At 38.5% G+C, this 27,660-nt stretch overlaps 1 protein-coding gene across 2 annotated transcripts in view; it reads right to left on the reverse strand.

Annotated features, from left to right (window-relative positions):
* LOC121383549 (centlein-like) overlaps positions 1–27,660 on the reverse strand; it is a 162,720-nt gene that overhangs the window by 102,749 nt on the left and 32,311 nt on the right. The window lies entirely within an intron of this gene.

Genomic DNA, 27,660 nt, shown 5'->3' on the forward strand with positions numbered 1-27,660 from the left:
TATATTACACTTGTTCAACAGAACCCACAGACAGTCCTTACACTGAACTCATAGACATTCCTTACACTACACTTGTTCCACAGAACCCACAGACAGTCCTTACACAACAATTGTTCCACAGAACCCATAGACAGTCCTTACACTACACTTGTTCAACAGAACCCATAGACAGTCCTTACACTACACTTGTTCAACAGAACCCATAGACAGTCCTTACACCCAGACAGTCCTTACACACATTGTTCCACAGAACCCATAGACAGTCCTTACACTACACTTGTTCAACACAGAACCCATAGACAGTCCTTACACAACAATTGTTCCACAGAACCCATAGACAGTCCTTACACTACACTTGTTCCACAGAACCCACAGACAGTCCTTACACAACAATTGTTCCACAGAACCCATAGACAGTCCTTACACAACAATTGTTCCACAGAACCCATAGACAGTCCTTACACAACAATTGTTCAACAGAACCCATAGACAGTTCTTACACTACACTTGTTCAACAGAACCCATAGACAGTCCTTACACTACACTTGTTCAACAGAACCCATAGACAGTCCTTACACTACACTTGTTCAACAGAACCCATACACTTGTTCACAGTCCTTACACTACACTTGTTCAACAGAACCCATAGACAGTCCTTACACTACACTTGTTCCACAGAACCCATAGACAGTCCTTACACTACACTTGTTCAACAGAACCCATAGACAGTCCTTACACAACACTTGTTCCACAGAACCCATAGACAGTCCTTACACTACACTTGTTCAACAGAACCCATAGACAGTCCTTACACTACACTTGTTCAACAGAACCCATAGACAGTTCTTACACAACAATTGTTCCACAAAACCCATAGACAGTCCTTACACTACACTTGTTCAACAGAACCCATAGACAGTCCTTACACAACACTTGTTCAACAAACCAATAAACAGTCCTTACTTGTTCAACAGAACCCATAGACAGTCCTTACACTACACTTGTTCAACAGAACCCATAGACAGTCCTTACACTACACTTGTTCAACAGAACCCATAGACAGTCCTTACACTACACTTGTTCAACAGAACCCATAGACAGTCCTTACACTCCTTACACTACACTTGTTCAACAGAACCCATAGACAGTCCTTACACTACACTTGTTCAACAGAACCCATAGACAGTCCTTACACTACACTTGTTCAACAGAACCCATACAGTCCTTACACTACACTTGTTCAACAGAACCCATACAGTCCTTACACTACACTTGTTCAACAGAACCCATACAGTCCTTACACTACACTTGTTCAACAGAACCCATACAGTCCTTACACTACACTTGTTCAACACAGAACCCATAGACAGTCCTTACACAACACTTGTTCCACAGAACCCATAGACAGTCCTTACACTACACTTGTTCAACAGAACCCATAGACAGTCCTTACACTACACTTGTTCAACAGAACCCATAGACAGTCCTTACACTACACTTGTTCAACAGAACCCATAGACAGTCCTTACACTACACTTGTTCAACAGAACCCATAGACAGTCTTTACACTACACTTGTTCAACAGAACCCATAGACAGTCCTTACACTACACTTGTTCACAACACTTGAACCCATAGACAGTCCTTACACTACACTTGTTCAACAGAACCCATAGACAGTCCTTACACTACACTTGTTCAACAGAACCCATAGACAGTCCTTACACTACACTTGTTCAACAGAACCCATAGACAGTCCTTACACTACACTTGTTCAACACACTACACTTGTTCAACCCATAGACAGTCCTTACACTACACTTGTTCAACACAACCCATAGACAGTCCTTACACTACACTTGTTCAACAGAACCCATAGACAGTCCTTACACTACACTTGTTCAACAGAACCCATAGACAGTCCTTACACTACACTTGTTCAACAGAACTCATGTTCAACAGAACCCATAGACAGTCCTTACACTACACTTGTTCAACAGAACCCATTCCTTACACTACACTTGTTCAACAGAACCCATAGACAGTCCTTACACTACACTTGTTCAACAGAACCCATTGTTCAACAGAACCTTACACTACACTTGTTCAACAGAACCCATAGACAGTCCTTACACTACACTTGTTCAACAGAACCCATAGACAGTCCTTACACTACACTTGTTCAACAGAACCCATAGACAGTCCTTACACTACACTTGTTCAACAGAACCCATAGACAGTCCTTACACTACACTTGTTCAACCCATAGACAGTCCTTACACTACACTTGTTCAACAGAACCCATAGACAGTCCTTACACTACACTTGTTCAACAGAACCCATACAGTCCTTACACAACAATTGTTCCACAAAACCCATAGACAGTCCTTACACTACACTTGTTCAACAGAACCCATAGACAGTCCTTACACAACACTTGTTCAAAAAAACCAATAAATAGTCCTTACACTACACTTGTTCAACAGAACCCATAGACAGTCCTTACACTACACTTGTTCAACAGAACCCATAGACAGTCCTTACACTACACTTGTTCAACAGAACCCATAGACAGTCCTTACACTACACTTGTTCAACAGAACCCATAGACAGTCCTTACACTACACTTGTTCAACAGAACCCATAGACAGTCCTTACACTACACTTGTTCAACAGAACCCATAGACAGTCCTTACACTACACTTGTTCAACAGAACCCATAGACAGTCCTTACACTACACTTGTTCAACAGAACCCATAGACAGTCCTTACACTACACTTGTTCAACAGAACCCATAGACAGTCCTTACACTACACTTGTTCCACAGAACCCATAGACAGTCCTTACACTACACTTGTTCAACAGAACCCATAGACAGTCCTTACACTACACTTGTTCAACAGAACCCATAGACAGTCCTTACACTACACTTGTTCAACAGAACCCATCCTTACACTACACTTGTTCAACAGAACCCATAGACAGTCCTTACACTACACTTGTTCAACAGAACCCATAGACAGTCCTTACACTACACTTGTTCAACAGAACCCATAGACAGTCCTTACACTACACTTGTTCAACAGAACCCATAGACAGTCCTTACACTACACTTGTTCAACAAAACCCATAGACAGTCCTTACACTACACTTGTTCAGCAGAACCAATAGACAGTCCTTACACTACACTTGTTCAACAGAACCCATAGACAGTCCTTACACTACACTTGTTCAACAGAACCCATAGACAGTCCTTACACTACACTTGTTCAACAGAACCCATAGACAGTCCTTACACTACACTTGTTCAACAGAACCCATAGACAGTCCTTACACTACACTTGTTCAACAGAACCCATAGACAGTCCTTACACTACACTTGTTCAACAGAACCCATAGACAGTCCTTACACTACACTTGTTCAACAGACAGTCCCATAGACAGTCCTTACACTACACTTGTTCAACAGAACCCATAGACAGTCCTTACACTACACTTGTTCAACAGAACCCACTACACTTGTTCACAGACAGTCCTTACACTACACTTGTTCAACAGAACCCATAGACAGTCCTTACACTACACTTGTTCAACAGAACCCATAGACAGTCCTTACACTACACTTGTTCAACCCATAGACAGTCCTTACACTACACTTGTTCAACAGAACCCATAGACAGTCCTTACACTACACTTGTTCAACAACCCATAGACAGTCCTTACACTACACTTGTTCAACAGAACCCATAGACAGTCCTTACACTACACTTGTTCAACAGAACCCATAGACAGTCCTTACACTACACTTGTTCAACAGAACCCATAGACAGTCCTTACACTACACTTGTTCAACAGAACCCATAGACAGTCCTTACACTACACTTGTTCAACCCAGACAGTCCTTACACTACACTTGTTCAGAACCCAGACAGTCCTTACACTACACTTGTTCAACAGAACCCATAGACAGTCCTTACACTACACTTGTTCAACAGAACCCATAGACAGTCCTTACACTACACTTGTTCAACAGAACCCATAGACAGTCCTTACACTACACTTGTTCAACAGAACCCATAGACAGTCCTTACACTACACTTGTTCAACAGAACCCATAGACAGTCCTTACACTACACTTGTTCAACAGAACCCATAGACAGTCCTTACACTACACTTGTTCAACAGAACCCATAGACAGTCCTTACACTACACTTGTTCAACAGAACCCATAGACAGTCCTTACACTACACTTGTTCCACAGAACCCATAACAGACAGTCCTTACACTACACTTGTTCAACAGAACCCATAGACAGTCCTTACACTACACTTGTTCAACAGAACCCATAGACAGTCCTTACACTACACTTGTTCAACAGAACCCATAGACAGTCCTTACACTACACTTGTTCAACAGAACCCATAGACAGTCCTTACACTACACAGTTGTTCAACAGAACCCATAGACAGTTCAACAGAACCCATAGACAGTTTACACTACACTTGTTCAACAGAACCCATAGACAGTCCTTACACTACACTTGTTCAACAGAACCCATAGACAGTCCTTACACTACACTTGTTCAACAGAACCCATAGACAGTCCTTACACTACACTTGTTCAACAGAACCCATAGACAGTCCTTACACTACACTTGTTCAACAGAACCCATAGACAGTCCTTACACTACACTTGTTCAACAGAACCCATAGACAGTCCTTACACTACACTTGTTCAACAACCCATAGACAGTCCTTACACTACACTTGTTCAACAGAACCCATAGACAGTCCTTACACTACACAGAACCCATAGACAGTCTTACACTACAGAAACCCATAGACAGTCCTTACACTACACTTGTTCAACAGAACCCATAGACAGTCCTTACACTACACTTGTTCAACAGAACCCATAGACAGTCCTTACACTACACTTGTTCAACAGAACCCATAGACAGTCCTTACACTACACTTGTTCAACAGAACCCATAGACAGTCCTTACACTACACTTGTTCAACAGAACCCATAGACAGTCCTTACACTACACTTGTTCAACAGAACCCATAGACAGTCCTTACACTACACTTGTTCAACACAACCCATAGAACCCACTACACTTGTTCAACAGAACCCATCCTTACACTACACTTGTTCCACAGAACCCATAGACAGTCCTTACACTACACTTGTTCAACAGAACCCATAGAGACAGAACCCATAGACAGTCCTTACACTACACTTGTTCAACAGAACCCATAGACAGTCCTTACACTAACACTTGTTCCTTACAGAACCCATAGACAGTCCTTACACTACACTTGTTCAACAGAACCCATAGACAGTCCTTACACTACACTTGTTCAACAGAACCCATAGACAGTCCTTACACTACACTTGTTCAACAGAACCCATAGACAGTCCTTACACTACACTTGTTCAACAGAACCCATAGACAGTCCTTACACTACACTTGTTCAACAGAACCCATAGACAGTCCTTACACTACACTTGTTCAACAGAACCCATAGACAGTCCTTACACTACACTTGTTCAACAGAACCCATAGACAGTCCTTACACTACACTTGTTCAACAGAACCCATAGACAGTCCTTACACTACACTTGTTCCACAGAACCCATAGACAGTCCTTACACTACACTTGTTCCAAAGAACCCATGGGCAGTCCTTAAACAGCACTCGTTCTACAGAACCCAACAGCAGCAAGGGTTATTTAATATGTTTTCCAATACACTGTGGTGTACAAACAGCTTAATATAGTCTGGTTTAAGAAATAGTACCACATAAAAACAAAAATACAAAATTCTGATACACTTTTTAAAATCTTTGTTTGATGAAAGAAAGAAATGTTTTATTTAACAACGCACTCAACACATTTTATTTACGTTTATATGGCGTCAGACATATGGTTAAGGACCACACAGATATTGAGAGTGGAAACCTGCTGTCACCACTTCATGGGCTACTCTTTTCTATTAGCAGCAAGGGATCTTTTATATGCACCATCCCACAGACAGGGTAGTACATACCACTGCCTTCGATATACCAGTCGTGGTGCACTGGCTGGAACAAGAAATAGCCCAATGGGCGCACCGACGGGGATCGATCCCTCACCGACCGCGCATCGAGCGAGCGCTGTACCACTGAGCTACATCCCCCCCCCCCCCTCCGTTGTTTGATGATTACAAGCAGGATGACCCCAGTAGTATTTACATAGAGCATTGGTTTGATGTTATTTGTAATATTTAGTACCAACTGATAACAAAAGTGCAAGTGGCGTACTGCCAGATGCATGCCAGCGACATGAGGTAATGCTCTGGCATGAGGGTAGCTAACTGGAAATGTTTGTGATCAAAACTACATGTATGTTGATTTTTTGCAAGGTAGTTGTTATTGGAGAGCACTTCCTGACACTAGGTCACATGACCCTCTCAATGTTGTATTTTTCACAGAATATATTCCGACAGAAATTGTATTGCACTGTATGGAGTAATTAAAGGTGGTGTGCAACCTTAAAACAGCAAAAGTTAATGGATATTGTTGTTGTTGTTAGTGGGGGTTTTAATGGGGGTTTTTTAAATTAGTTAAGGTGGACCTTCAGATAGTAAAAATATAAAACAAATTGGGTGGGGGGAGGAGGATCTTCAAATAGCAAAACAAAAGATTTTTGAATTTATATACACACACACACACATACACACACACACACACACAGATATATATATATATATATGAAATACTAATTTTGAAAAAAACCTAATAGATCCAATAAATATTATGGGTATGCATGCACACGCACATGTATCCCCACCTCCAGTTTACAAACCCAGACAATTGTTACACTCAGTGTTTTTAACTAAACAAATACAAAGTCTTCTACCAGTTGTTCATCTAAGTGGATAAGCAGTACCGACAAGCATTGGGACAAGTTTTGAAAACATAAAACAGCAGTGCCGGCTTGTTGAGTGGTGGCGGCGGGAGCGAGATGAAAGTCGAAGACGTTTGATCCGCTGCATGTTGATCAGAGGAATCCGGTCACTTCCTCATTGTGTTTTGTCATTATTTAATTACGCGAGCCGCGCCAGGGATTCGTCTAATACGGCGTGACACGCATCTCTCCAGGACATCTATTACGGATGATTGTGGCCAACCAAGCGTGGCACCATCCATTGATTCCAGCCAGCGGTGTCGCACAAAATCATTGCAAATCCTGTTGCCTGCTCAGTGAAAACGACTTGTTGTGCAATACAGCCAAAATGACCAATCATCTATGGGGAATAGGTCATATGTCGCCATTTGTCATTTGGGACGATGGCTGTCGGCTTTCATGTCCTGAACACTTGTTAGCCACGCAGGCCGTACCAGATGCAAGGAATTAAGGGATGCTGGGGTTTTTTTTGATGAATGTTACACAGCAGAGCCACTTGCCGGTGCAATCGACTACTAGCATTTTGAAGAAATTATAAACACATGTCCTGTGTCGTTTCTTAATTGTATTGATTATTTAATTAACTTTTTACTCTCACAATTTTAGCCATGCAGGCTTCCATGTTCATGGTGCAATAACATTTGCCAGAGTTACATACTTTTATTTTAAAAATGTTCTTTAGAATTTTGTTAAAAGTTAAAAATGTTCACAATAAAAGTTTGTGTTAAGAAAATACCAATATGCATTAGAAAACAGTTAGTTTGTGTTAAGAAAATACCAATATGCATTAGAAAACAGTTAGTTTGTGTTAAGAAAATACCAATATGCACTAGAAAACAGTTAGTTTGTGTTGTTTAATGACATTTCTAGAGCACATTAATTAACCATCGACTATTCGTTATTCTAAAATTAAGGAGGTAAAATATAGTAAAGTTAAAATTTGTTTTGTTTAACAACACCACTAGAGCACATTGATTTATTAATCATCAGCTACTGGATGTCAAACATTTGGTGAGAGACAGAGAGAGAGACATTTGGTGATTTTTTATGTATAGTCTTAGAAAGGAAACCCGCTACATTTTTTCATTAGTAGCAAAGGATTTTTTATTTGCACCATCCTATAGACAGGGTAGCACATACCACAGCCTTTGATATACAAGTTATGTTGCACTGGTAGACACGAGAGACAGCCCAATAGGCCCACCAACAGGTGTCGATCCTAGACAGATCACACATCAAGCGAGCGCTTTACCACTGGGCTATGTCCCACCACGCAAAATGTAGTAAATTATCAATCTGAACAAACATTCCTTTCCTCGGCTCAGTGCTAGAGCAGTCCACTAAATGGAAATTTTTACAAGGAAGTATAGCCTTGGACATTTTTGAAGCTCAAAACAATATTGTGATAATTATGATTGTGTGAAATTTTAATAATACTGGGTTTTTTTAAAGTACCATCTATAAGTGCATTGTAGTGAATCGTCAAGATATGCGACACGGAATACTACAGTGTAAGTAACATGTTATGACTGGTTTCAAAATATCTACATGTATGAGTAAAAACAAGTTGGGTACATGTTTAAACGAGTTGTAAGATAAATGAAATCTAACACTAGACGAGAGTTGAGTATTCTATTTCTTACATATCCTTAAAAATCAGGTTTAATCAAAATTTAAACAAATGTTCCAAGTACAACTTGCATGTTTATGGTATATTTGCACTGGCATACTTATGTGATCATACATCATAACACAATCAGTTTCAGCAGTGTTAATTTCATTGGATAGTATAGTTTGGGCATCTAGGTCATCACCATGGCACAGCCAAACAGATATTCTTAAATCAACCTCCCACATGTGAGATGTCAATGTGTGATACAAAACATGTCACAAAATCTTCTCTGCAAAGGGTGAATAAGAAATTCCAATGGACCAATTCAATTCAATTCAATTCATTGCATATATTACCAAACAAAGATAAGAATTATATAACATCAATAGTAACAACAACATCAATAACAGTAAGAATGAATAGGACAGATGTGACACACAATTTGAATTAAAATTCCTATTTATAGGAATAAAATGCTTACATTATAATAACAAAAAGGTCAAATTATTTGAAAATAATTAAATTATACTGCACCATTCATAGACAGAATATGAAGTTTAAGTTTAAGGATATATTTGTTTTCTATTTACATGTTATATTAAGAATTTTAATGTCACCAATATTGTATGATATAATAAATAAACATTTTAAACTGCAATATAGAGGGTGAAAAGTTATGAAGAAGAAACCCATATTTACAAGGAACTACCACACAATGCTGTAATCAGATGATGTGCTTTTTACATATAAGCAGGTTTACCTAAGACAGCAGATGTAAAATTAATTTCTTTACAATTATAATTTATTTTTGTAGAATTAAAAAAAGAAGTACTTTTTTCATCAACCACCGTTCATAAACAAAGCTGGTTAACTACTTTGATTTCATTTCAGTTCATTAGTTTGCGCATGTTCAAATAATTATTGTGGTTCAGACATGCAGTCGAACATATTCAGCATAGTTGTTAAGGAAAGAGGTTAATATATGTATCTAGCAGTTAGTGAGAGTTTGTTTTGTTTAACAAAAGTTTGTTTCGTATAACGACACCATTAGAGCACATTGATTATTAATCATTGTCAAACATTTGGTAATTTTGACATATAGTTTTAGAGAGGAAACCCGCTACATTTTCTCATTAGTAGCAAGGGATCTGTTATATGCACCATCTCACAGACATGATAGCACATAGCACGTGCCTTTGATATACCCGTTTTGGTGCACTGGCTGGAACAAGAAACAGCCCAATGGGCCCACCTATGGGGATCAATCCCAAACCGACCGTACATCAAGCGAGCGCTTAACCACTGGGCTATGTCCCGCTCTCTCAGTTAGTGAGATAGAAGTTGGTGTAGTGCATCGTCTTATATTTTATCACTAACTTGTGCATTTACTCTGGGCCGGTAAGTACTGGGATTGAACCCAGTACATACTGTCTTCCAACCTGATGGGTTAGCCAGTGTTTCATCAATGGTGAACTACTGAACTACTTGTTGTTCATTAAGTTCTGTCAATTGATTTCCGTTTCTTTTTTTTTTCAATCACTTTCAACATGGTCATTTACGAAAAATATTTTATGACAATTTTATTTTAATTAAAAACCATGAAAAGAATTACCACTGTTTTTCAATTTGTCGTTGAATCATATCGCATATGCCATTATAACTGTAGCCATTTGTCAAAGTGTTTTATCGCCCATTCACATCACGGAGAGAATTATTGTCGCATTTCAATTTGTCGCACACACGACGAAGCGGCAACGCACTGGTCGGCAATTGAGAACACGACAACGTTATTATGTTAGTAATTAATGAGACCAAGTAATGGTCATTTGGTATGATTTATGCCAATCTCTCTGGCTGTGGCCCTTGTTCATCAACTCTCGTTGACTTTCAGTCACTTTCTAATAAATCAGGTGTGGGGTCTGGCTTTGGGAAATAATTTGAAAACATAATTTTTCTCATCATATCTCGGATCTGGTGGCGAAATGCACCATCCTAATACAAAACATGTGCGGCCAAAACGACGCCAGACAGAACCGGTGATGTCTTGTACGTCATTACCCTTTCAGTTTAAAAACAACAGTCACAGATGATACTGTCTGCGAAAAAAATCTATAAAGATTTATTTTTGTAATCTATAAAGATCCATTTTTCACAACAATATATGTTTTAAATATTTAACAAAAACAAAAACAATTTATGTGCTATCATGTCTTTAAAAAAACAATTTTTTTTTTATCGCAAATTAAGAGTTTATCGCAAACAATTGTTTCTTGTTTTGTTTTTGTTTTTAAAAATAAATCTGAATAAAGCTGTCTTTAAATACTTTTTTTTTTTTAATTAAAGACAAGTTGGCTTTCTGTAATCAGGTCAATTATTTGTTGGTAGTTTTATATGGCATTAAAAAAGAAGTAACAAATTTCAGGGGGGGGGGGGGTATTATTATTTAGTCTGTATGACTTTAACGAAATTCAGTACATTAAGTATGTAGTCAGTCAGTATATTTAAACTCAAGCCTTTGGTTTTGTTTTTTCCTATTTATAAATGTACCTAAGGGAAGATGTCACCATGGCTTCAAAAGGAAGAAAAAAGATCAAGATCATTTATGTAGTAAACATTTTTCTTACCAATGATTGGCCAATAGTTCAGTATTTTTTATTATGTATTTAGGAGATAACCATATAGAGTTTTCAGATTTGTGGGTGTTATTTAGGAGATACATTTGTAACCATATGGAGTTTTCAGATTTGCGGGTGTTATTGTCTATTTGATCCCGCATGTCATGTTTGACAGAAGGCATTAGCCTGAGGTCAAAAATGAAACATTTGCAAGCATCAAATAGACAATAACACCCGCAAATATAAAAACTCAATATGGTTATGTCCATTGTAAACTGGATCGTTTTTCAACGGAACTAATTGTATATTTGGTATTTCTTGAAAAAAATACCTGGCTACAATCTAACTGTAGACCCTTGAATCGTCAACTTCACCTGTTCCAGTTGCTAATGACGTCACTTTCTAATGACGTCATTAGCTTTCCGGGTGTTATTGTCTATTTGATCCCGGAAAAAGAATTTAATTAACCAATCACAATACAGAACACACTCGCCATCAGTTTACAATGTCTATTTGATCCTGCAAATGTCTTTTTGTTTTTCACACTGTCAGTTTACAATATATTATATGTACAGTCAAACCTGCCCAAGCAGCCAGATGTCTTAAGAGGCCACTTAAACTCCTCCTGAATGATTACCAGTGTGAACTGACCTGTGTTAATCAACCACCTGTCTAATGTAGACAAAGGTCATCTACATCTAAATGGAATTCCAAACTGCTAAAACACCTGTGTTAAGTGGCCACGGTAAATTTCAACTCTTCTGTAAAAGTGTTATTTTATGCAATGGTGACATGGTGCAGAAAATAACCAATCCTCACACTTTCACGGATACATGTACCCATTCAGTCCGACCGGCCTCGGTGGTGTCGTGGTAGGCCATCGGTCTACAGGCTGGTAGGTACTGGGTTCGGATCCCAGTCGAGGCATGGGATTTTTAATCCAGATACCGACTCCAAACCCTGAGTGAGTGCTCTGCAAGGCTCAATGGGTAGGTGTAAACCACTTGCACCGACCAGTGATCCATAACTGGTTCAACAAAGGCCATGGTTTGTGCTATCCTGCCTGTGGGAAGTGCAAATAAAAGATCCCTTGCTGCTAATCGGAAGAGTAGCCCATGTAGTGGCGACAGCGGGTTTCCTCTCAAAATCTGTGTGGTCCTTAACCATATGTCTGACGCCATATAACCGTAAAATAAAATGTGTTGAGTGCATCGTTAAATAAAACATTTCTTTCCATTCAGTCCGACATCTCCAATGTGAATAAATTAAGAAATTGTAACTGTGGAATGCATTTAAATTAATTGCCTCTGCGTAAGCTAAGCGTGACATTTGTAAATTCATCTACTATAACAATTTATCCTATAACTTACCCATGATATCTATCTCATAAACCCATGTGATAATTTAGTGTATTAACGCGTTTAATAATGGTATGCAAATTTGCAAGGTCTCTAGGTAATGTGTTGCTGCGGACTGGTCATTTGTTTGCAAGCCAACTCGACCTGTACACTTGAGTATAACATTTTCTAAGAGTTAGTTAAAATGAGTGATGTCAAACTAATTTGTGCTAATCGTGATGACGTCATATTACCGATGGCGGCAAATTTATAGTACTGTGATTTACTAAAAATTGAATTAAAATGTTATTTTAGAAGTGTTATAGGATAAATAGAATTCGCTACTCATGGTTTTTAATATGTAAAATATGAACCTCGTCTAGTTAATCGTATTTGTCTCGGTACAGCCTCGACAAATACCGATTAACACAGGCTCAGTTGATATTTTCCATATTAAAAAATACACGTGACGAATCCTCTATATATTATATGATGTAGTATAGTTACAAACAGTTGAAAGAATAAATTCCAAACAGGCAGATTAAATATTTTATGACGAACATGGTTAGGATCTAGCTCAATTGGTAAAACACTGACCAGAGGAGATTAGGTTGTAGGATCAACACCCCTCAGTGGACCCATTTTGATTGCGTTTATCTCTATCACAAACCAGTGCCCCACGGCTGATGTATGTGCTGTCATGTCTGTGATAGAGTGCACATAAACGATCCCTACCGGCCTCGCTGGTGTCGAGGTTAAGTCATCGGACACACGGCTGGTAGGTACAGGGTTCACTGCCCGGTACCGGCTCCCACCCAAAGTGAGTTTTAACGACTCAATAGGTAGGTTAAGACCACTACACCCTCTTCTCTCTCACTAACTACTAACAACTAACAACTAACCCACTGTCATCTGACATAAGGCTGGTTAGGTACAGGGTTCACTGCCCGGTACCGGCTCCTACCCAAAGTGAGTTTTAACGACTCAATAGGTAGGTTAAGACCACTACACCCTCTTCTCTCTCACTAACTACTAACAACTAACAACTAACCCACTGTCATCTGACATAAGGCTGGTTAGGTACAGGGTTCACTGCCCGGTACCGGCTCCCACCCAAAGTGAGTTTTAACGACTCAATAGGTAGGTTAAGACCACTACACCCTCTTCTCTCTCACTAACTACTAACAACTAACAACTAACCCACTGTCATCTGACATAAGGCTGGTTAGGTACAGGGTTCACTGCCCGGTACCGGCTCCCACCCAAAGTGAGTTTTAACGACTCAATAGGTAGGTTAAGACCACTACACCCTCTTCTCTCTCACTAACTACTAACAACTAACAACTAACCCACTGTCATCTGACATAAGGCTGGTTAGGTACAGGGTTCACTGCCCGGTACCGGCTCCCACCCAAAGTGAGTTTTAACGACTCAATAGGTAGGTTAAGACCACTACACCCTCTCTCTCTCTACACAACTAACAACTAACTAACAAAGGCTAACAACTACCGGCTCCCACAAAGTGAGTTTTAACGACTCAATAGGTAGGTTAAGACCCACTGTCATCTGACATAAGGCTGGTTAGGTACAGGGTTCACTGCCCAGTACCGGCTCCCACCCAAAGTGAGTTTTAACGACTCAATAGGTAGGTTAAGACCACTACACCCTCTTCTCTCTCACTAAACACTGACAACTAACCCACTGCCCAGATAACTGAGGTGCTTGCCCAGGACAGCGTGCTTGAACCGTAATTGGATATAAGCACAAAAAACGACTCAATAGTTGAAACACCCTAAACTACTGAAACTAAAAGATCCTTTGCTGCAAATGGAAAAATAGGTAGGTTAAGACCACTACACCCTTTCTCTCTCACTAACTACTAACAACTAACACTAACCCACTGGACATAAGGCTGGTTAGGTACAGGGTTCACTGCCCGGTACCGGCTCCCACCCAAAGTGAGTTTTAACGACTCAATAGGTAGGTTAAGACCACTACACCCTCTTCTCTCTCACTAACTAAGGCTAACAACTAACAACTAACATAAGGCTGGTTAGGTACAGGGTTCACTGCCCAGTCACCCAAAGTGAGTTTTAACGACTCAATAGGTAGGTTAAGACCACTACACCCTCTTCTCTCTCACTAACTACTAACAACTAACAACTAACCCACTGTCATCTGACATAAGGCTGGTTAGGTACAGGGTTCACTGCCCAGTACCGGCTCCCACCCAAAGTGAGTTTTAACGACTCAATAGGTAGGTTAAGACCACTACACCCTCTTCTCTCTCACTAAACACTGACAACTAACCCACTGCCCAGATAACTGAGGTGCTTGCCCAGGACATGCCGATAGCCCAAAAATAATTATCAAATATTTAAAATCCAATGGAGCCCTCTAAGGCGATATATACATGTATATGTGTCAGAATTATCAAATATTTAACATCCGATAGCCCATGATTATCAAATATTTAACATCCAATAGCCCATGATTATCAAATATTTAACAGCCGATAGCCCATGATTATCAAATATTTAACATACAATAGCCCATGATTATCAAATATTTAACATCCAATAGCCCATGATTATCAAATATTTAACATCCAATAGCCCATGATTATCAAATATTTAACATCCAATAGCCCATGATTAACAAATCAATATGCTCTATTTTTTTAGTTACATTTTTATCATTCATTTTATATTTACCCACTTCACAAGGTAAAATGTACTTCCAACAATAAAGTAAGAAGAAAAAGAAACTCAAAACTACAAAAGTTTTTCAAGGCAAAAATGTGCCACAGACAATTGAAAACACAACAGAAATCTCCAAGGCACTGCCATGGTTAACTGTCATGGCTGGATATGATGGATGAAATCTTAAAGTTAAAAGCTCACCTCATTATACTACATGTACACGTATCACATCCTTTGTAACCACAGGATACAAAAAAATGTGTCTTATCACTATCATCAGGTGTTGTTAACTTACTTTGTACAACACACAAATGTGTTGGCATGTCTGTCACACCTTGTGTTGAAACGGAGAATAATAATTTGGTGCATGAGAAAAATAGCAAGTATGGTGAAGCAATATCGAAATATGGTATGCCATAGTAATTTAATTAATGTTGATGGTCTATTCTAAATGGTTAAACAATTAAAACTGTATCCGAGACTACTGCTTTGCTAATTATTATTTATTTCAACTTATTTTCGTGCTTATATCCAATTAAGGTTCAAGCACACTGTCCTGGGCACACATTTCAGCTATCTGGGCTGTCTGTTCAGGACAGTAGGTTAGTTGTTAGTTGGTTATGGTTAGTGAGAGAGAAGAGGGTGCAGTGGCCTTACACCTACCCATTGAGCCCTCAAGAACTCGCTCTGGGTTGGAGCCGGTACCGGGTTACAAACCCTGTATCGACCAGCCTGTAGTCCGGTGGCTTAACCACTGCGCCACCGAGGCCGGTTGACTAATGTGTCATCTCTAACATAACTTAATGCAAAGGGAAATAATCCAACTTCTACATGTATTTTTTTAAATAAGAGTTAATGTTAATTGTATCAAATACAGAAGAAAACGATTTACTGTTATGGCAGAGTTTTTTGTAATGTTTCAATGATGATTAAACAGAAGAAATAATATTAAAAAAAGCCAACTTGTTTATTTTTATCCAAAACAATTTTCATTAAACTGCAAAAAAAAGCAAAAAAAAAAAAAAAAGCAAAAAAAAAAAAAAAAAAAAAAAAACCTACACAAAAAGGCGAGTGATAAATCATTTAAAGCATCGGATGTGTCAGTGTGTTTGATTCAAGTGCACAGCAATGAAATCTCATCGGCGGGACAGCAGGAGTCGTTACGATCACGCCATACCAAGTTTGAGAGATAGCGAGACGCAGAGACGCTTCGATCAATACGACCGAGCGACACGCGCCCGCACAGGACACGGACGCGGCCAAGCACTGCTGTATTAACTCCTTGCTTCATGCTTGTTAACTAATATCTCACCATTCATCTTTCTTAGGTTACAGATGGCTTCGATAAAAACATCGCGCAATTCGCTACTGAATCTGCCAAACCAAGCAAAGACATGTAGTATTATACATTTAATTTAAGTAAGTTTGGGGGTTTTGTTTAACGACACCACTAAAGCTCATTGATTTATTTATTAATTGTCGGCTATTGGACGTCAAACATTTGGTAATTTGGACATACAGTCCTAGAGAAGAAACCCACAACATTCTTGCATTGGTAGCAAGGGATCTTTTATATGCACCACCACATAGACAGGATAGCACACACCACAACATTTGATATTTAATTTAAGAAATATTTATCAGTGTTACTGGTAATTATAAATTGGTTATTAAGAGACATGAAACAAATGTGTAATTAAAATCATTTGATTTGTGGGGAGGGGGGGGTTAGTAGAAGAAAGAAAGAAATAGACAGAGAGATAGTGAGTGTGTGTATGTATGTGTGGGGAGGGTGGGGGGGTAGTAGAAGAAAGAAAGAAATAGACAGAGAGACAGTGAGTGCGTGTATGTATGTGTGGGGTGGGTGGGGGTGGTGGTGTTACTGAATGATGTGCCAATACTGTTCTGGATGACTGATATCCAAAGAAAATAGAAGTAAATATCTCTAAAAACAACAGAATTCAGTGCATCCCAATTTCAGCCATTATGATCAGAAAATTGGAAAAAGATTCTACTGTACTGACCTACATCCTATTCGGTCAAGTAGAAAACTGCATGAAAAAAACCTACTGCTGTCACAACCAGGAACCTGCAGCAAGACCTTCTTTGCATGCACCTTCACAGACAGGTCAGCACATACCATGGCCTTTGATATATATGACTCAAAAGTATGGGAGACCTCTACGGACTTGGAGACCTCTAAGGAACGTGACAACACTCGGCATCAAAAGTTAATTTGGCCCCAAGACAACTGCTATCCAGTTGTAGAGGATTGTGACAGCACTGGAATGATTCCTGGAGGAGGCCGAAGATGGAGTAAGACTGGAAATAGACGACAGAGGTCGAAGGTCACGGTGGGCCACACTGTCCTGTGTCAACAGTGCAATGCTTTAATTAGCATTGACAAAGTGTCAGACTCGGTCCTGTATTGATTTCACACAGAGACAGTCAGAATAGATGGCTCTCAAAGTTTGGTTCCTCTGTTCAGCTAGAAAGGTCATGGGAATGAATTTCGGAAAGATGTAGACTTTGATGTGGTTTAAAAAGAAATACTTAAAAATCCCAATGACACAATACTCAGACATTTTTTTTTAAATGCATCTTCATCATACATGCACATGCATGTATCCTGTAATTTACCCACAATATCCTTGTTATAAATCCATTTGATACTTTACTTTATTTAACTGGTTATATTTTAAAAAAAAATTGTGATCAATGTGTCATTTAATGACAAGCCAACAAGACCTGTAAACCTGAGCATAACATTTTGATCAGATTTACATGTAGTTAAAGTGTGTGATGTTGAACTGTATTTGTGCTAATCCAATAACATCATATTACTGATGAGATGACTTTAGAACCGTGATTTACTAAATGCTGAATTAAAATGCAGGGTTCACTCTGCAACAAATTTTGTTTTAGCCAGTGTTCAGAAATGTAGCGTATTTCCTTGAAAATCATTAAAATGTGGTTAATTTGAGGAATATTTTATTAGGCAAAAAGAAAGAAATGTTTTATTTAACGACGCACTCAACACATTTTATTTACGGTTATATGGCATCAGACATATGGTTAAGGACCACACAGATTCTAAGAGGAAACCCGCTGTCACCACTACATGGGCTACTCTTCCGATTAGCAGCAAGGGATCTTTTATTTGCACTTCCCACAGGCAGGATAGCACAAACCATGGCCTTTGTTGAACCAGTTATGGATCACTGGTCGGTGCAAGTGGTTTACACCTACCCATTGAGCCTTGCGGAGCACTCACTCAGGGTTTGGAGTCGGTATCTGGATTAAAAATCCCATGCCTCGACTGGGATCCGAACCCAGTACCTACCAGCCTGTAGACCGATGACCTGCCACGACGCCACCGAGGCCGGTATTTTATTAGGCAAAGTCTAAATTTTGTAGCCATTTTATAAAAACATTAGCAACTGGCTAATTTGGCAATGTACAGGGTGAGCCCTGAAAATGTCATTTCATAGGATGAATAGAATTCACAACTCATGTTTTTAATATGTAAAATATCAACCTCATCTAGTTAATTGGTGTTTGTTTCAGCAGCCTTGACAAATACCAATTAACATACGACTGGGTTGTTATTTTCCATATTAAAAAAACCCACTTGTCATCAATCCCCTATATACAGCAATTATTTTTCAGTTCATGCTAATATGAAATGAAAAAAAAAACCAATGTGCACTCTCTACGACTCCACATACAATGTGCATGTTAATTGAAACCATATTTTACTGCATAAACAACAACAGGATTGGATAGAAATTATCCAACTGTTTAGGCCCTATCCTACATACATGTCCTAGCAGGTCATACAAAAGTGTGCATATTGCATGAAATGAAATCCTGTCCTGGATGGAGGAGCCGGCGAAAGTTGACACCTGCGTCATGACAGGTGTGTGCTACAACAGCTTGTTCTGAATGTGCAGCTTAAAACCTATGACTGTGACTTTGACTATGAAATGAAAACTGGTCTTGGTCCCCTGCAGCCACTGATGACATTGGAAGATGTGACCAGGACAGACATGCATGAACATCAACTTGATACAGGCATGTACCGTTAAATTGAGTGACTAGGGTTCGGACTGAACTGAAAAATCACTGCTGTCAACTCTCATCACCAACTTTGCATTGATCACTTTACAAAGTATGTTAGAATTGGTTTAAATACATGTACATTTGTAGTGTTTGTGTAAACTCCACTGAAACATGTGTGGCATAGGATTGAAAACATCCATTAACTATTGGTCAAACTCAGGTGATGACCAAAATGAAAGAAAGAAAGAAATGTTTTATTTAACGACACACTCAACACATTTTATTTATGGTTATATGATGTCAGACATATGGTTAAGGACCACACAGATACTAATAAAGGAAACTCACTGCTGCCACTTTGTGGGCTACTCTTTTCGATTAGCAGCAAGGGATCTTTTATATGCACCATCCCACAGACAGAGTAGTAAATACCACAGCCTTTGATATACCAGTCATGGTGCACTGGCTGGAACGAGAAATAGCCTAATGGGCCCACTGACGGGGATCGATCCCAAACCAACCGCACATCAGGCAGGTGCTTTACCACTGAGCTACATCCCGCCCCATGACCAAAATGAGATCATTATCAAAATGATGTCAGTTTGATAACCAATGTCATACCTTGTCATGCCAATGTCATGGCACTCTCCGCAAGGCTCATTGGTTAGGTGTAAACCACTTGCACCGACCAGTGATCCATAACTGGTTCAACAAAGGCCATGGTTTGTGCTATCCTGCCTGTGGGAAGCGCAAATAAAAGATCCCTTGCTGCTAATCAGAAAGAGTAGCCCATGTAGTGGTGACAGTGGGTTTCCTCTAAAATTCTGTGTGGTCCTTAACCATATGTGTGACACCATATAACCGTAAATAAAATGTGTTGAGTGCATCATTAAATAAAACATTTCTTACTTTACCTAGGCACTAGTCTCAGCTCTGTGCATTCCTACTTTGCTAGCAATATTTGGAATATCATATGTCAAGTAAAGCAACTGCATTTATTGTGATTGATGGATAATACATCTAATTGTGGTCATGCATTATTATCATTATCGTAATTTATTACCCCAGTGGTCACTCATAACGGAAAGTATTTTTCATATTTTCTCAGTGGGAAATATTCTGCATTGGTTTAACGAACAATACTATTGGACGATTTGACGCTTACAAACCAATGACGATGTCAGTATTTAAAATGACGTCATCACGATTTGGTAAACATACAAAATAATAGTTAAACGAGTTTACGTTTATGGCTATTTGTTTTCATTGTTAAATTTATAATAAAAAAATTTTTTTAATGCATTTTGTTATATATATATTTTGATGGAATAAATAGAAGTTGGGGGGGGGGGGGTTTATTATCTAATAACGTGATTAAAATATAAAATTAAAGCAATACTCAAAACAGTGTTTACATCATTTCTATATGGGCTTTATAAATATTTACGCATATCGAAAATAAAAAGCTTTTAGAGAAAAATGTAGCTGGATAATAAATAGAATAACAAACTCAGTACCAGTTATTATCAAATATATGTCCCTCATGAAATAATTTTCATTTGTCACTTGCTAAAGCTTATGACAACTGAAAATCATTTCACTCGGGACATAAATTTGATAATAACTGGTAACTCGTCTATTATCCTCTATATATAGAACATCCAAACTGGACTGTCTTATTGATCACCTGTCGCACACATTTAAGATGTACACATAGTTTATCATGACATATATTTGGTATATCCCTAGTGTTGAGTAGTATACTTGTTCGGTTATGTTCTTTCTTTCTAGTTATTCTTCAATTTTTAAACACATTTTATGTTTTTCTTTTTATATTTTGTGAATGGTAAAGTGCCAAACATTTACACAGCCGAGGAGAACATTTTAATGTTGACGACTGGAGAAAAAAACGCCTCGAGTCTTTGATGTAAATTTTCTTACACTTCATTTGCCACCAAGTATCATTAGTTTTAACATTTTCCATCAATACAATTTTCTATTCTGCTATATTTAATTTACTGTATACAAAAAAGTGTGATAATTTTATTGCTTTTTGTATCTTTCATGTGTGTTTTCTGGAAATTTCTTTTATAAATATTGTTTCCTGAATAATACATATATATATACAGTCAAACCTGTCCTAGCAGCCACCTGTAATCAGCAGTCACCTGCCTCAAGCGGCCACTTTTTCTCCTCCCCAAATGATTTATAATGCACACCTAGGACCACATATTTTAAAGATCACATAAAGCAAACACATTTATTAATGAGGGACAGGACGTATCCAGTGGTAAAGCGTTCATTTGATGCGCAATCAGTCTGGGATCGATCTCCATCGGTTGGACAATTGGGCTATTTTTTGGTCCAGCCAGTGCACCACGACTGTTATATCAAAGGCTGTGGTATGTGCTATCCTGTCTATGGGATGGTGCATATAAAAGATCCCCTACTACTAATGGAAAAATGTAATTAATAAATCAATGTGTTCTAGTTAACCAAAACAAAATAAACTTATTATTAATGATTGTATACAGCACAACTTGACCACAAAAAGAATTAAAATATATTTCCCACAACATTAATTTTACCATGACACTGACATCATTACTTTTACCATGACACTGACGTCATTAATTTTACCATGACACTGACATCATAATTTTTACCATGACACTGATGTCATTAATTTTACCATGACACTGACGTTATTAATTTTACCATGACACTGACATTATTAATTTTACCACGACACTGACGTCATTAATTTTACCATGACACTGATGTCATTAATTTTACCACAACACTGACATCATTAATTTTACCACAGCACTGACGTCAAGTGCCATGGTTGCCATACTTGCTGTTCTGTCCACAAAATTTGATGTTTTTGACAGCAAGAAAAATGCTGTGGTGTCAAACCTTAATTTGTGTCACTAAACCGAAAGGAACACTTACCATATCCCCCCAAAATTAAAATTTGTCACATGTATGCAGTGTCACACACTCTTCAGGGTGTTCTTATCAGACTTCTTCCCACTCTGAAAGACTGGCATCATAGCTGTGTGTTAAAATGTCTGATCACTCTGGACACCTGTGTTTAACAGCCGAGACATCTACAGCTAAAGCATTCCCATCTTGTATATATATTAAAAATATCACTCAAAATAATCACGAATGGGATCGTGTCCATTTCTTCCATAAGGGAAAGGGGTTCTGTATGGAGAGGATTCTGTCTGGTTCTTCAAGGTGTAACACAGAAAGGTCAGATGTCATTCACAACATAAGCTCAGTCTGTGATGATATTTTCAAAGCAATAAAATGTTTGTTTTAGTTTGAATAGTGGGAAATCGATATTTCGAGCTTTGTGTGTGTGTGTGTGTGTGTGTGTGTGTGTGTGTGTGTGTGTGTGTGTTGTGTTTGTGTTCGTGCTCATGTTTGTGTTTCTGTTTATGTTTGTACACATCTGATACCCCATTTCCTTCACCTCTAGATCGGATGTAGTGTGTCACATTGTGTTGATACACTGTTTATATCAGTTTCATTAGAAAATCTTTACATTATCAGCAATGGGAATTGATTAGTTCATTCAGTCTTTTTATACCCTTTTCTTTTTTTATCTTGTAGCCAGAGAAAGGTAGTAGACAGGATTGGTAGAGGAATGGATAGGGGTACACATTCATTTGCATATTTGGAGGGGCTGGTTACAGCTCAAAGGGCACTCGCCAAAATGTGACCAGTACCTCTCAGTATGGGTAGGCCTCTCATTTTCCCCACTTGTCTTAACCAGTTCCATATGTTGGTATGTACTGTCCTACCTACCAGAAACTGCATACAAAGAAATGCCTTGCTGCTATTTAGTGGGATTACTTATGCAGCAGGAGTGGGTTTCCTCTCTATTTTTACCAATTATTTAAATAACTAGGTAAGACACCAAATAACTGTAGTTTAAACTGTGTTGTGATGGTGTTTAAAGAAATATTCCCCATTCTTTTATATAACTTTTATTTAAAAAAAAAAAAATCAAAAAAAAAATCAACCACTTACTGATCAAAATAAATAAATCAGAATTCAATTTATCAAACCAGTGGCACAGAATATATTGATGTGCATAATACATGCATCTGTCATCTATAGAAAAGAAAAGGTGTTATTCCAAACTGACTTGAAAACAAATGTTATCACTATTGTGAGCAGTGGGGAGCTATTTACTGGCGTGCCACGCAAGCCGGTCCTCCGTGAGGAGAGGAAATGTTGGTGTGACCACCGCCACGGGGAACCGCACTGGAGGCAGGCGAGAGACATGCACACAGGAACACACCAGATGACTGCCAGGCAACCTGACCAGAGTGCCTCACAGATTGGGAGGAAATTACTAATTTCCTGCTGTTAATATTCCAAAATATCCACGGCTGAGGCAAGCCATCAAGAAAAGGAACTTTTGAAAAATATCTCATTTTGATCTCTGTCAAAAGAGATGTTCATTTCTGCACAATCTGTATGAATGAGATTTCCATCTCTTAATTACGTCTGCGCCAAAAGACTGTCAAACTTAACTGTACCTCCATTACTGTGGTCCAGTTATGTCAGCAGTGGCCGTCAATCATGTAGTAGTCATGGTAACATGTATTAGGCACTGGACCCCATTTTGGCATAGTGTATATCAGTTAATTATGAAGATCAGACATGTAATCGCATTGTAGTGGAATTAAAGAAAGACAGCACAATAAATAGTCATAAAAAAAACAGGACAATACACTCATCAAAAGAGAACAATACACCCATGAAAACAGGACAATACACCCATGAAAACAGGACAATACACCAATGAAAACAGGACAATACACTCATCAAAAGAGGACAATACTCATCAAAAGAGGACAATACACTCATCAAACGAGGATAGTACACCCATGAAAACAGGGCAATACTCTCATGAAAACAGGATAATACACCCATGAAAACAGGACAATACACCCATGAAAACAGGACAATACCCTCATGAAAACAGGACAATACCCCCATGAAAACAGGACAATACACCCATGAAAACTGAACAATACACCCATGAAGAGGACAATACACCCATGAAAAGAGGATAATACACCCATGAAAAGAGGACAATACACCCATGAAAACAGGACAATACACCCATGAAAACAGGACAATACTCTCATGAAAACAGGACAATACCCTCATGAAAACAGGACAATACCCTCATGAAAACAGGACAATACCCTCATGAAAACAGGACAATACCCTCATGAAAACAGGACAATACCCTCATGAAAACAGGACAATACACCCATGAAAAGAGGACAATACACCCATGAAAACAGGACAATACACCCATGAAAACAGGACAATACCCTCATGAAAACAGGACAATACCCTCATGAAAACAAGACAATACACCCATGAAAAGAGGACAATACACCCATGAAAACAGGACAATACACCCATGAAAACAGGACAATACCCTCATGAAAACAGGACAATACCCTCATGAAAACAGGACAATACACCCATGAAAACAGGACAATACACCCATGAAAACTGAACAATACACCCATGAAGAGGTCAATACACCCATGAAAATAGGACAAAACACCCATGAAATGATGAGGACAAGGACTGCTCTGCACTGCCCAACCCCCTGTTCAGGACAACCCATCTAATCCAGACTTATTACACCCCTTATAGGCTCAAGTATGAGCCATACATGATGGACTCAGTGTCCCATACTTCAATTTTAAAGCTAGTCTTTCATTATTTAATACAAATACAAATGTTTATTTAGATTCCCAGTTATTTCACAGCATATTCCATACATAAATACATTACAATTCTTATATACATAAAAACATAATTAACATTAAATGTTAAAAGTGAATATAAAATTGAAAAGACAAATGTCAAATTAAGTATGTATACTATTTTGTCTGACTATTTGAGCCTTAATTATAAACTTACTTAACCTTTACACTACTGGATTAATTTTTGATAAAAACCACGTTGAGTGGGTGCAAGTTTATAATTTTTACTGACATACATGTATATTCACTTAAATGTTTTATAAATACATAAAATAAAGTTCATATATGAATCGATAGGGGCCTAAGTATTATTTTTGTGGGGTTTTGTAATTTTTATATTTTAAATCAGTTAATGGTGATTAAAATTAGGCAAAAAAAAGAATTGCATTTACTTACGGGCATTTGTGGCCAGCTGTCCAGTATTTATGTCCATTATTCCCAAACAGTGGTTTTCTGACCAGAATTCTTTTTTGAAAAACGAACTAAAATTCATGTTGCAATATTTGGTGATTTTTTTTGTTGTTGGTAAAATGATCAAATTTATTATCAAATTACAATGTAGCTGTCACAATGAGCTATCGATCCCTGAAAATGACTGTGACGTGCCGCCATTGTTGTCAAGGGAAAATACTTGCTGAAAACCACGTTTTTTAATCAAATTTCAAGCTATTTTCCACTGAAAAACAACAAACAAAAGCTAGCATGCTGTAAAATAAACTATTTCCCATCCAGTGAGTGTCGTATGCAAAACGGTGGAAAGATGAACTGGATAATGCACTGTATACAGTGTACAGTATGTCGACTGGCGTAATGTCAAGGAGATATCTTTCCTGCAGTAGTCAGGTTAAGTAAGTACAATCGTGTATATTTAAAGGGTTTAAGATTAATAAACATAAGCATTTAGAAGACACTGCCCACATCAGTTTTCTTTCAGCCACAGGTGTGTGTGTGTGTGCGCGTGTGCATTAACATATCTGTTTTGGTTAGAAGTTGCAGGCATCAGACTTGGGTGCCTTGTAAAGTGTGCTTGAACCATATTTAAATTGCCATGAAGACCTTATCTAAGATGAGAAGAATAAAACAAGAAACATAAGAAAAAGACAATGATAAATTATGGAAGGAATATTTTGTTTAACGACAAACTCGTTCTGAAACACATTTTATAATGAGAGAGGAAACCCGCTGCTGCCACACAGTGGGCTACTCTTTCCGATTGGCAGTAATGGATCATCCCAGACAGAACAGCCTTTGTTATACCAGTTGTGGAGCACTGACTGGAATGAATGAAGAAGGAAGGAAATATTTTATTTAACGACCCACTCAACACATTTTATTTACGGTTATATGGCGTCGGACATATGGTTAAGGACCACACAGATATTAAGAGAGAACACCTGCTGTCGCCACTTCATGGACTACTCTATTCGATTAGCAGTAAGGGATCTTTTATATGTACCATCCCACAGACAGGATAGTACATACTACATTCTTTGTTAAACCAGTTGTGGAGCACTGGCTGGATGATGGAATGAGAAATAGCCCAGTGGGATCAATCCTAGAACGACTACGCATCACGTGAGTGTGTTACCACTGGGCTATATGATAGAAGCGTTGCAAGCACGGCGTGTAACAGACAAACGTAAAGAGCTCATTACATCATCTATTTCCAGCTTTATCCCATGGCTGATTCCATAATTGTAATCATAATAATATTAAATATATCAAGACGCTGTGATTCATTTAAATTACAACACTTAAAAGCTACTAAATGAGGAGAAACGCGATAATATTGTTTCACTTAATAAGACAGCTCAACAACAAACTGCATTAGGTTGGGGGTTTTTTTTTCTCTCTTTTCTCTCGTCCATGTCAATTAGTGTAAAATTCCATCAAGCTTTTCCTCGAACCAAACGGCAAAGCATTTCTCACGCGTACCGGCCAAAACACAATCACAAGAAAATGTCATTCCTTCGCAATCTCGGGAGAAAACTCATCCCTCATTGCGTCTCTCGAATGTCAGGCTAAATGTGGCTTTCCCAAACACGGTCCACAAATACATGTATCAGAAATTGGCAAAAATATTGAGATACATGATCTTACAGGCAGTGTAACGGCTCTCCAAGTTTGCCGTAGCGAACCGGGACCAATATCTTTGACGGGGAGGAAGATTAACTTTGTAGAACATTGAACAACACTCATGATAAAACGCTGTTGACTGATATCGCACGCCGTCTCCGGGGACGCTCAGTCAGCCTGGGTCGCCGGCAAATTAGCAAATTAACGTACAAGACAAGGGGATATTAATGTCGAAGAAAATACATTCACGAGAAAATAGGTAAAAGTGATGGCCCGTCTCAAGTGTAAAATTACAGCTGTGGAGCACCGTACGACTGCACGGCCACTTTGTCAACAGGGCTAATGGTGCATGACTCGTTATTCCCATGAATAGACACGAAGAACGATGACAGGCTTGATAGTGTCGAAAATGACATGAATTACCCTTTTTTGAGTGGTCCGTGTTGCATTTTATTGGTTATTTTATCTTGTGAAAACAACTGCAATCAGTCGT

The sequence above is a fragment of the Gigantopelta aegis genome, chromosome 2 (genome assembly GCF_016097555.1).
Source record: "Gigantopelta aegis isolate Gae_Host chromosome 2, Gae_host_genome, whole genome shotgun sequence".
Lineage (NCBI taxonomy): Eukaryota > Metazoa > Mollusca > Gastropoda > Neomphalida > Peltospiridae > Gigantopelta > Gigantopelta aegis.